The sequence below is a fragment of the Zalophus californianus genome, chromosome 16 (assembly GCF_009762305.2).
Source record: "Zalophus californianus isolate mZalCal1 chromosome 16, mZalCal1.pri.v2, whole genome shotgun sequence".
Taxonomy (NCBI): Eukaryota; Metazoa; Chordata; class Mammalia; order Carnivora; family Otariidae; genus Zalophus; species Zalophus californianus.
The window spans coordinates 8,249,573-8,262,190 of NC_045610.1; the positions used below are offsets into that span (position 1 = coordinate 8,249,573).

Sequence of the window (12,618 nt, forward strand, 5' to 3'; positions counted from 1 at the left end):
TGGCTCACGCTATATGTTTTAGTAAAATGCAATTGCTAAAATTTAGAGCTTATATCTTTCCTTTTTTTTGAGAGCATTCCACAGCTTTCTTAGTCAGCTCTTAAATTTTTAGTTTATTTAAAATAGTTTCATTTGTCAACCATTTTCTTTTTATACCTGCCTGTGCTCAGGCAGCTTTTTTTCTCCCATACAAGTATGTGGTCATATCTTCCTTTGGTCCTTCTTTTATGGCCATGAGAGTAAAAAACAAATGCTTTCCAGAATTTACTTTTTTTTTTGTTCCTAGTAGGATTTGTTTTTGACCTTACATTCTGCTGCTTCCCACCTTTTCTGTTGGGACGTCTGTCAGTCCTACTGTTTTTGTTCTCCTGTTTATTCAGCCTTGACCTCAGGCGTATTCAGGGGTGGGCCTTTCCACCCCTGCAGATGGTGCAGTATTTACTTGAGGCTACAGGGCTTGATGCTCCAATCCTCCTCTCCGCTCCTGTGGTTTGCCACAGTGCATACATTTCTCCCACCTACCTTGATGGTCGAGTCTGTTCGTCTGCCCTGAAGTGTTTTATCTCCCAGTCCCACTTCCCATATTTTGTAGAAGTCTGTAATGTTTGCTTTAGTGAGGCAGTTGGCTCATGTATTCAACTCATGTTCTACTATTTTGTCTTCAGCTGAGCACCTATTATATATTACCAGTCACTAGGCAACAGCATTCACAGCGGTAAGCAAGAAACAGACACGATCTTTCCTCTCAGTGGACCTAATGCCTCGTGGGGAGTAAGGAGGCGGACAGAAATTAAATAATCGCAAGTACTGTTTGAAAATTAGAAGATGCTTTAGTGAGTGCTGCAAATGAGAGATACTGCTGGTACTATTTGAGTTGGTAAAAGTGATGGAAATGATGCTGGAGCTGAGATCCTACAGATGAGTTGAGTTTACCAGGCAAATTGGGAGGAACAAGGTTCTAGGCAGAGTGAATAACGTGCACAGGCCCCAGGGCAGAAGGGAGTGTGGTTTAGAATACTGAGAGCACCGTGAATGCACAGGGACAGGGACAGGGACACGGAGGGAAATGAGGCTGCGTAAGAGGACAGAGATCAGACTGTGTGGTGTATGGTCTTAGGGGCTATGTTAGGTTTTTTTTTTTTTTCTTTTTTGGAAGAGCATTTGGAAGCCATTGTCATGCGTTAGCGGTGAGAGATAACCTGATTGAATTTGTTATTTGAGCCAGAATGGACACAGAACAGCCAGGAGGCTTTGCCACACTCTAGGCAAGAGGTGGTGATAGCTTACACCAGGGTGGTGCTAGAGGGGGCAAATTTGAGAGATTTTTAAGAGAGTAAATGAATAGTCCTTACAGACTGATAAGCAGTGGAGAAAAAGGGGAGAGAAGTTGTCAAGCATGACTTCTGGAGTGTAGCTTGTAAAATCAAGTGGGTGGTGATACCACCTTTCACTACTCAGAGAGGATCTAGATTTGCTGGAAGGACTGTTGAGTCCAGTCTGGAAATGTTGAGTTTGAGGTGCCTTCAGTGTAGCCAAGAGGAAATGTCAAGTAGACAGATGGATATTTAGGGTCTGGAAGTCAGAACAGAAAATGTGTTGCAGTTGGAAATTTGAGAGTCACCTGCATAGAGGTGGTCATTGTAGCTGCGGACATGAGGGAGGTCAGCGGGCTCCGTCCCAGCCCTGAGGAGCCACCCTATTTCGTGGCACGTGGAAGAGAATAACCTTGCAAAGGACACTTAGGAAGAAAGCCAGGGTACCACAGAAGCAGAGGGGGCGGTGGACAGTTGTATAGAGTGCTGCCGGAGGTTAGTGGGCTGGAGACTAAGAAAGTCTCTTGGAGGGCGCCTGGGTGGCTCAGTTGGTTAAGCGACTGCCTTCAGGTCAGGTCATGATCCTGGAGTCCCGGGATCGAGTCCCACATCGGGCTCCCCGCTCAGCGGGGAGTCTGCTTCTCCCTCTGACCCTCTTCCCTCTCGTGCTCTCTCTCAAATAAATAAATAAAAAGTCTTTAAAAAAAAAAAAAAAAAAGAAAGTCTCTTGGAGATGGTGATGAGGAGATCATTGGTGATCCTTAGGAAGAGCTGTTTCGGTAGTGCGTTGGATGCGGAGGCCACGGGCCCACAGTGGGGCAGAATTCCAGAAGATGTCGTTCACGTGGGGTCAGAGTGAATGGCACTTGAAGGAGTGGTGCAGGACAGTAACCATGGGAAGCCAGGTTGGAAAGAGAAGTAGAGGGTGATGCAGTGGCCGGTGTGTTATCCCCGTGGCGGGGTGGTAGATGACCCTGTCCTCCGCCAAATGGAGCTCGAGGTCACAAGCAGGTACACCAGCCCAGTGAACCCCGCTGTCTTCCCCCATTGACCGTGGTGCTGTTGGCCACTGGCATGTTCTTCGCCACCTGGTTCTGCGTGTATGAGGTGACCTCCACCAGGTACACTCGGGGTAACTACAGAGGCCCCTCGGGAGATACCTACAGGAGTTCCCTTCCTGCTCCTCTGTGTTGGCATCTGTGCGTGAGCTCCCGAGGGCTCTGACCAGGCAGCTTCCCCGAATCCCTGCTTTTGTAAATTAATTTCTTTTTTTTTTTAAAGATTTTATTTATTTATTTGAGAGAGAGAGAATGAGAGACAGAGAGCACGAGAGGGAAGAGGGTCAGAGGGAGAAGCAGACTCCCCGCCGAGCAGGGAGCCCGATGCGGGACTCGATCCTGGGACTCCAGGACCATGACCTGAGCCGAAGGCAGTCGCCCAACCAACTGAGCCACCCAGGCGCCCTGTAAATTAATTTCTTGACCCACTGCTGGAAGTGTCCCACCTGCTGCTCACGATACAGGCAGATGTGTGACCATCAGAAAATAAAAAAATAAAAAGAGGTGACAGGTGGCGAGTGTGGGACACTTCACAGGGAAATGATGAGTGAAAACCATGCCCTCTGGAATCGCGTCCCCAGGCTTGTCCAGGCTGGGTCTCTCCAGCTGATGGCTTCATATCTATTAAGCTTAGATTGCCCGCAGTACAGAAGTTAGGATGCGGAGAATCAAGATCTCTGTAACACTCCGTCTTCCCGTTCAGGTGTTGGTCGTGTTTCCTTTTCCTCTGTCTTTCTGGATTCTGCGCGTGGTGTCACACTCACTCTGCCGATGACTGATTTCCTTCACAGTGGATTTCGTTCTTTAATGTTTCTAGTGCCAATTTTAGTTCTGTAATGATAGTTTTAAAATTATTCGTTTGTGTCTTCCAGCTCCCTTTTTATATTGTGCCTGCCTCAGCCGGTTGCACTTCATCTCACCTTTGATTTCGTGCTTTATGATCTGAATTCTGTTATCAACAGGAATGAATATGACATCCATTAAAAAAATTACATATATTTATTCCCAGATACTTTCTAAGAACCATGACGAGGAAAAAATAATAAATTGCGAAACTTAAGCCAGAAGCAAGGTTAACGGTTAGGGGTTCATATCTCAGTACCCTGCCCCGTTGCTATAGTGGACCCAGCTTAGCCACTTCGGCTTTAAGCAGCCCAATAATCAACATGAAAGTGAAAATAATCATGAGTTCCAACAGTTGCAGTGTCCTGATAGAGAAGCTAGATAGCATGATGGTTAAGACCACAGCTGTGAGTGGAGGTGTGTGACATGGGGCAAATTAGTTAACCTTTCTTTGTTTTGGTTTCTTCATCTGTAAAATGGAGACAGTATAGTAGTATCTGCCTGTATCATGTGCTGTTATTGGAGACAGGTAAATAGAACATTATTTCTACTCTTGCAACCTAGTGGGATGTGAGCTGTATACACAGGTAACTGCAGTTGAGCATAGAAAGTACATAAGGGAAATGAAGCGATGTAGGATATCATAGAAGAAAGATTCTCTCTCTCACGGTGGAAAGAGTTAGGGCAGGCTTCCAAAGGAGAGGGTGCATTGATTTTGAAGATGATCAGATGGTTTCGGTCAGAAGAAATACCCTGAGCCCAAACGGGCGCTAGAAAGCACATATGCAAACATGCATGTGTATGGTATGGAAGGACCTAGAATGTCGGGTTGCAGAAAGGAAGTAAATGGCCATAAGACTGGAGCCATATTGTTGAGTATCAAAATTGCCTGGTAGGAGGTCAGATTTAATTCAGGAGGAAATAAAGAGCCATTGACACAGGAAAAGCTTGGAGACACGTTGACCCTGGAGGGTATGATTACCACAGCCCCTGTAAGTGCAGGCAGTGGAAACGCAGAAATGATGGTGATAGTAAGGAAGAGGAAATGAATTTCAGGGGAAAAAGGGGGCCTTCCTTCTGAGAAAGTTAATTGACTTTGAGCTCTGACTTTATTACTATGCAGATGCACACGTTGGCCTGGGTGGTAGCCTGCATTCTGTGATCCGTGTCCTCTTCTTCGAGAACACGTCAGGGTGCAAACACCTCTGCTCTGACCAGTCACTGTCACCCAGTGAAACCAAAATACAACCTGCCATCTGTGGTCTTTCCGAATCCACGCTAGCCTACTTTTTGTAGTTTATCGTGGTTTCTTTGGTAAAGTTTTTTTTTTTAAGGAGTGAAAATCAAGTAAATTTGATACAATTATAAATAAGACTGGTGAGAGAAAGTATTTCTCCGGGACTTTTGTGAAGAGGTATTAGCAGTGGTTTTTCATGAAACTGAAAAAAAAAAATTTTTTTTTTTAGAAATGCCAAACTTTCTATTTAAATTTCTAGTTCTCGCTTATTCCATTAATTAATTCTCGAACTTGTTGCTACCTAGAAATTTCAAAAATGTTAAAATTTGGGTGTATTACAAGTAAAACAAACTTGGCTAATGATCATTTCTTAGAGATTCTTACTCTTACTTTAAGCTCTGCGTTGGTAGTGGTGGGACCAGGAACTTTCTTTAGTTGCTGGTCAGATGACAGTGGCGGTATCCATGGAGAATAAACCCAACCTGTTGCTTCCAGTCTTTCCTTTGGGGTGATTTTTCTCCCTTAGACGTTTTTTTTATTGACACTTGTCCAATTTGCTGAAGGATTGGGTGAGATGGTCAGCGGTCTGTCTCTTGCAAGAGGAAACTCCTGTGTGTCTTTCTGTACATCCTTGAAGCGTGTGAAACCTGATCTCACCAGAGTCGAAATCTTACCATTATCAGAGTTGTAAACAGAGAGCTGCTCCCTTTTCCAGTCCACACATGACCCTTTTCTGTCACGTATGTGCCTGATAATCTGCCTCCACCTTCTATCTGATCTGTGACTAGATTGGTTCCATTGGGTCGGTTCCTGCTTCTGCTGGAACAGCATTAGCGCTCTGTGCCTTCATCAAGGAGTCCCCGGGGCTCTGCGTCTGCACACTGGCCAGGTGGTCCTCTCTCCTCCCAGTCTCCTTTATCTTCTGGTTCCTAGTCAAGTGGGTTATGCTTTGAACTTCCCTTTTGGCTCTGCTCACCGCAGGTAAGCCCTCCAGGTTTGTGCCTTGGGCAACTCACTGATTCCCCTGCTTCTGGCTCAGCCACTCTGTAAATAACCATAATCATTTGATGATGATAATAGAGAGCATCGCTTTAGGTCACAAGGCACTTTACATACGTCATCTGATTTTATCTTCCTAGGCGTTGGTTTCACAACTTGACCATGAAGGAGAAGGATGCCCAGAGAAGTTAAGTGCTTTGCCTAAGATCATTTGGGCAAATGGCAGAGCTAGAAGTCATTCCAGTTTTTATATGACTCTTGAGCTCTTTGTGTCTGGCCTCCGACGTAACCCCCTGATGTCTAACCTTGTTTGACCAAACCTTCACTCACAGTGTCTATTCCGATTCTTCCCTTCCTTTTGCCATCAGATTTTTGGATTTCACCTGTTCCTGTGACGTTTTCTGCTTGATGCTTTAAGGCTTGTCGTGCCTCTGTGTTCTAGCTACTCGCAGTAGCCCGAGATTTTCCTAGGTGCCAGGCTGACTGAAGTCTTGGTGGGTGGCAGTGACTGTGTTGAGATTGAGGAAGAAAAATGCCCTTGACCAACTGAAAGAGGTCCTGCCAGGTGGTGAATGGCGCTGTGATCCTGGAGAGACTCGGCCTGCTCATTGCCGTAAGATATACTGCCCCGTTCCTTAGTCATCCCAAAAGCCAAGGTACTGGACATTGGTACTGGACTGATCCATTGGCCAAAATACCGTTGCTTCAGGAAACCATGTTAAATTAATATCTTTCATGATTTTGCCTCTGGGGGAGTTGCCTCTATGTGGAGTGGACCTGGTTGAAAAAGGGCTTGAGAGGGGCGCCTGGGTGGCTCAGTTGGTTAAGCGTTTGCTTTCGGCTCAGTTCATGCTTCCGGGGTCCTGGGATCGAGCCTCACATCGGGCTCCCTGCTCAGTGGGGAGCCTGCCTCTCTCTCTCCCTTTGCCCCTCCCCCAGATTCGTGCTCGCTCGCTCTCTCGCTCTCTCCCCCTCTCAAATAAAGAAATAAAATCTTGAAATAAATAGAAAAAAGAAAAAGAGAAAGGGCTTGAGAGCTGAAGCCACGTCCATTCAGTAGTAGAACCAAAGGACATCTTAGAGGGTGTGGAGAGAAGCGGAGGAGTGAGACTCGTACTGTAATGCCTTGCATTTCCAAGCACTTCACAGTTTACAGAGCTATTTCCTGTGGCAGATCTTTGAGGTACATGGGGTCACCAAGTGAGCACAGTAGGAAACAGGCTCAGAGGCCTTGTCTTGTACCAAAGCTCAAACTCAGAATCCGTTTCTTCTATCACTGAACCTACTGGTTCTTCTGTCGGCTCACGCAGTAGACTTCTGATCTGGGGAAGTGATTCCCAGAATTTCTCTTTAAGCTGTAGATTCAGAGTCTGCGGTAATGAATCTGGATCTCCAGATCATAAATCTCTTCTCAGCAGCATTAACTGAATACTTTTCTTGAGATTATATGACTAGAATGGACTCACGTAGGCAATAGTTGTGAAAATTAAAACTTTCTCTAAGAATTCCAGATTTCCCCCCAGTTGTGGATAAAGTAGCCTGGAGCATGATGGAAACACATGAAACTAATTTGTCTGATTAAAAAGAAAAAAAATTACACAAATCATAAAATTAGGAAGGCAGTTTATAATGGAAGGCATTAAATGGAGAACATAAATGTTATTTCTGTGGTCTATTTGGTATTACATTTTAATGTAAATAATGTTCCCCGAAGAAACTGTGAAATTGATTAATAAATCCCGGCTCCTCCCGTGTGAGGCAACCGCGAAGCGGCTCTCTGTCCACGGACAGTGTTCTCAGGCTCACAGGGGCGTGGAGGGGCTGCCAATATGACCAATATAAGAACAACAGGTGTGCGCAATTTATGTGCAAGAGTAGTTTAAGTATCTTTAATCAGTCCGTTTTAAGTCAAACCATATGATGTTCAGACAGAGACATGTTTGCATCCAGGATCAAGTACTTTTCCCTTTCCTCAGTGTTCCCTATTAGTAGTACCCAGCTGTGAAACTAAGCTTGCCTCTTGTTACTTAAAAGCAGATAAAATGTTTACAACAGTTACAGTTGATTGCATGGTGGTTAGTTTCACATTTCTCACTCCCGTGGCTTGACAGTGGGTCTCTAAAGAATAAATCAGGTACCTGCCTCTTAACTTTCTGCTCAGCCCAGCTATAAATAGGTTAGCTGTTGCATCCAATATTGCAGGATGACCACTCTGTTAGACGCACGCAGCTCTTTTCTGGTGCTGGCAAGATCTGCTTTGTCTAAACTTTGTGAATTGTGAATGCACGCTTTAGAGCTATATTTAGGGTTCATGACCCATCGTTGTCATTTCTCCCAGGACAGAGAGGTGGGGGATAGTTGCCGCGAAGTAGAGCCCTATCCTAAGAATAGTTGACAAGAAGCCCCATTCTGGATTTTTCCTGATTTCCATTAACATGGAATTCAGAGGTTAAAGTAAAATTTCCGCAGGACAATTCGAAGTTGGTTATTTTTCTTATTCTGTTCAAATATTAGAGCTCGGGTGTGCTGTGGCTAGTCCTGCTGTTCTTTGTTGGTGTGGATTTGTTCTCACAGTTCATGTGCACATGTAATTTGTTAATGGGCCTCTTGATAATTAAGATGGTGTATTCATTTCATAACACCCGGTTGTTAGGTGATTACTTGTGGGAATTACATAAAGAGGGAAAAAATGACCTGTCATGTTCTTGCCCTCGGTGGTCCAGTGCAGAGAGCCCTCCTCAGCTTCCTCAGCTTTCCCCCTGCACTTTGGTTTCTTGACCTGTCGAAATGTGAAAGTCTTCGTTCCCACCCTAAGGAGGGATGGTGGGGGTTAGGTGTTTTCATGCTATGCGAATCCGAGGCAAGTGTTGGGTATCATTCGTTCCGTGGCGAGTCACCATCATTTTATAAATTAAGCTTGAAACACATATCCTGCAATTTTAGAAACGTTCCTTTTTGTGTAAAATTATTTAAATCTTCTTTTTCCTCTTGCATTGTGTGTTTTCACTTCAGTTTGAGATAGAGAATGGCCAGTAAGAGCAGGTGACAAATTGATTTATGAGATGCCGCTTGGGTTCCTCCCCCCGAAATGTGAACAATGAAATGTGAACTTCGTCTTTAAATGTGTTTACACAGGTTGTCACCGATGAACGCGCGTTGGTAAAATAACTACAGGAATGTTTTTACCCTGTCACCTCCAGTTGGAACATTTCATGGAGGCTCTGAATTAGAAGGCTGCAGTCCCACAGCTGACAGGAAGGGACAGCATGGCCTTCTTGCCCACCATTGTCATCTTATTAATAAAAATGTTACGGAGTCCTGCAACAGTCTAGAAAGGAAGTTGAGGTTTGTAACGTTTGTAACGTTTGCAGTGTGAAATTTGCTCTTCACTGAAGTAGCCTCATGCAGTATCAAGGGCCTTCCCTGCCACTGAGAGGGAAACACTGGGGCTGTTGAAAAATAAATTTTTACTTGAATCCCGAAAACCACATTGTAAAATTTAAAACATACTCAGAGGCCAGTATTCAGAGCCAGCGGATGAAATGCAGCTCTTTTGAGAGGCAAATAAATTTGGATACGGATTACAAAGGGAGATGCCCGTGGGTTTAAAGAACTGAACCAGGACTCCTACAAGTATGAGTGGTTGAGGCCTATGTGTATTCACCTTTTTGTATCTAAGATCCCTGAGAAGACTTCACAGCTAATGTTCTGGGTAGTAGAAGGCATCCAGTTAGTTCACTTTCAGTCTTTAAAATACATGTCAGTACTTAAGTAGGGTAGACGGCAGCACTAATCACATTAAGCACAGTGTCTGAACTCACGGTGAATGCATAATTAATGTATTGTTTTAGAGGACCTAATATATTAGTCAAGGGCAAGAACTTCACGCAGAGCCTGTTCTGTGGGTGAGGAGGAGGGCTCTTTGGTGGTGCTGCTTTTGCATGGCCGCAGCTAACCGTGCTCACTAAATCTGTTTTGTTACACCTCTAATACGCGCCAAAGCCATCAGACAACCCCCATTAAAGTGTTTGCCACAGAGAACTCTCTCTGGGATAGTAAATGCTAATTCAGTGTCAATTAGAAAAATGCTTCCAACAAAACACCACGATTAATAAGGGTCCTTGTGTTGATTCATTGCCGGGATTTTTTTTCCCCCATTCCTTATAAGGATCCATCTTTCATTACCTGCTATTTATTATTTTAAATATGTTTAGCTTGAAGGCACTTTACCATTTCATCTTTATTTTAAAATGTACCCAAATGTTTACTTCTCCATCAATATCCATTTAAACTGAAGCCGTTTGGGTCTCCCTAATTTAAATTCCTTTAGTCAAGCCATAGAATAAAAGGTTTGGTATAAACTCTTGAATTACTGCATTCAAACACACTTTTAAAAGTTTCTGATTTCTATAATCCTCTTCTCGGTTTTAAAGATGTAGAATGCACACTTTAAAAATAAATTCAGCTTTAAGAAAGCTCCCGTTGCCACTGCTAATTAACAACCGAAAACTAACTTTTCTCCGAAGCTTTCAGACTTCGTATAGATGTGTTGAAATTTTAATAATGGGATTCTTACTTTCCCATATATACAGTTTTCAAGCCATCTGATTGAACTGTGTTTAATGGCGACAGTGGTCACTGTTCTGTTTTTCTTATTAGTTATTTTGATGAAAATGTTTTTGTTAAGCTCATTGATATGAGTGTGTTTGGGGAGGAGGTGGGGGGGTGTCAGCCGGGTGGGGGCATGTGATGGGGATAACTTATAACTTGGTCATGTGCCTTTAGTAATTTGGTGTTTTATTTAATTCTCTCACGCTCCTGCAGTATTAAAACCCTACATATATATGTGTGTGTGTGTATATATATATATATATAGGTGTGTAATGTTTTATTAGTGCTTAAAAATTACGAGGAACTATTTAAGTATTAATCAGTGTGAGCATTATTGAAATATGGTAAATCATATTGATTTGGTCTCTGATCTCTCTGATTAAAGTTTTTTAACTTTATAGAAAAATAAATTGTTAATAACTATAATTCATGTTTCCTTAGATAATAGAATCATAGATTTGGTGCAAAGGACCAAGAGTCCCAGGCTTCATATTTAAATCTTTGAAATATAATCTTGAAAGAAAATAGCTTAATTTGACCAAGACTGTGGTAAAACTTTTGAATTAGCTTTGGCTCTTTTTAAGAGAGTTAGTTTTAACTCAGTATGGAGCAATGTGTAAATTTAAGCTATTTGCTTTCTTCACTAAACCAACTTCTCTACTGTAGAGGTATGCTTTTTTCTTTTTAATTTGATGTTTTTGAATAGATTATTTTTTGAAGAGTATTTTTCCTGTATCCACTTTCCTGGTGCTCCCACTAAGTCAGGTTAGGGCACTGAGACATTCTGATGGGGTTGCCAACAGCTCAGCCATAATAGTAAGCATATCTCACTATTTATTATTCGTACCTCGGTTTTCTCAAATATTTATGTAGCGCTGGCAAAGAAGAACTGGCAAGATATATTCTGATGTAAAGTCTTAAAGTTTATAAGTGAAAATAAGATGAAGTCAGTTTAAATTTTCTCTACCTATAGGAAGTTTTAAGATCACTTACAAAACTTTAAATGCAGTAAATGCATTCTACTCGTTCGAGTCATGTAGGTCAAAAACGAAGAAAGGATATTGAGCTAGAGAGTTCTAGTAAATAAAAATTTTATGTACATATGTGAATGTGCTGCCCAGAGAATTTGTACATTTTGCCCTATGCTTAAATTAAAAATGTTAATATTGTTACTCTGTCATTCTGTATTTAAAAATAATTTTTTTTTGCATGCTTAGATGTTCTTCTACTAATTACACGCTACTAAGTTATTATTTTGCCCTCAAGTACCAAAACATTCTGGTAACATGGCCACATCAAAGTTAGTACCACCTTCAGAAGTGTTTTTAATTTTTTCAAAAGGTACATTTTTAATAGTAATTTGAATCTTTAACTCTGTATATGTGTGTGTGTGCGTGCATGTGTGGTTTTTAAATTACAGCATGGAACCTTGAAGGCCTACCAGTACCTCAAATTTGTTGCAGATGCTGTATATAAATCTGATTTATCTTTTTTTTTCAGTGTAGACATTTTATGTTTAATTTTACTCTTTTTGGTACCTCTAATAATTTAATAAGCAAATTTCACTCAATGGAATTCTTAGTAAAAAGCAAAGATAGGAAAACAAGCTATCTTCTGCTCCTACGTAGAATTTAAAACTCAAAAGGATTAGGGAATTATGTCATTTTATCTATTTTAACTCAGCAGTTTTGAGCATTTGCATTTTCAGCTGTTATTTATGTTTTCAGTTATATACTTATGAGATAAAAATGTCAGCTTTGAACATCGGAAGGAAACAGTGTTTACTTGACAAAAGCTATCCCTGTAGTCCTTAATAAAAAGTGCTAAATATCAGATACGCATTTTTGTTTTCAGTTACGACTCGATTATAATACCTGTTTCTTGTTCTTCTATTTTATATTTCAGAAGTATACTCTCTCTCAAATATTCTTTTGGTCGCTAAAAACCATCAAAATTGGGTGACTTAGGACACACATTATCCAGAATCCTTCTAATAGAGTGTGCATATTGTAGGGATTCCCTAATTGTTTTGCATGCATGGATTCTTGTAAAAATGCTTTCAGCTCAAATATTTAGATAATTAAATAAAAGGGTATTGGTGGAGGGGAACAGGGTGCTTTGAGAGAGGGAAGTTAAGTACATTATGGGGGGATTTATGATTGTACAGCTGGACTGAGTTACAGCAAGCACACAAAATCTAAACAAAAGCATTTTACTTTAAGAAGAGCGTATCTCAAGGTACCCTTCTAAAATCTGTATTTCTCCATTTATTTTTTTTAAACACCTGTTTTGCATTAGTGAAAATAAATCTTTTTCTTCGGATGTAAGCTCTTGCTAGGGACATTATGCTTAAATTTTAGTTTGCAGAAATGAAATTTCTTCCCTTTGATGAAACAGTACTTGTATATTGTTACGGCCGTGTGTAAATAATGGAACCTTTCCTCAGCTGATGAGCCCCTTGCCATGCAGAACTATTTACTCAGGCTCTCAGTTTCTCCTACCTGAATTCTATTGTTTGATTTCTGGTTATACACATACTGTCTGAATCAGCTTAAAA

At 41.7% G+C, this 12,618-nt stretch overlaps 1 protein-coding gene and 1 pseudogene across 1 annotated transcript in view; both read left to right on the plus strand.

Moving 5' to 3' along the window:
• Positions 1 to 12,618, plus strand: part of LOC113907884 (protoheme IX farnesyltransferase, mitochondrial) — a 126,846-nt gene that overhangs the window by 48,372 nt on the left and 65,856 nt on the right. The window lies entirely within an intron of this gene.
• On the plus strand, positions 2,302 to 8,599 carry LOC113939816 (annotated as a pseudogene).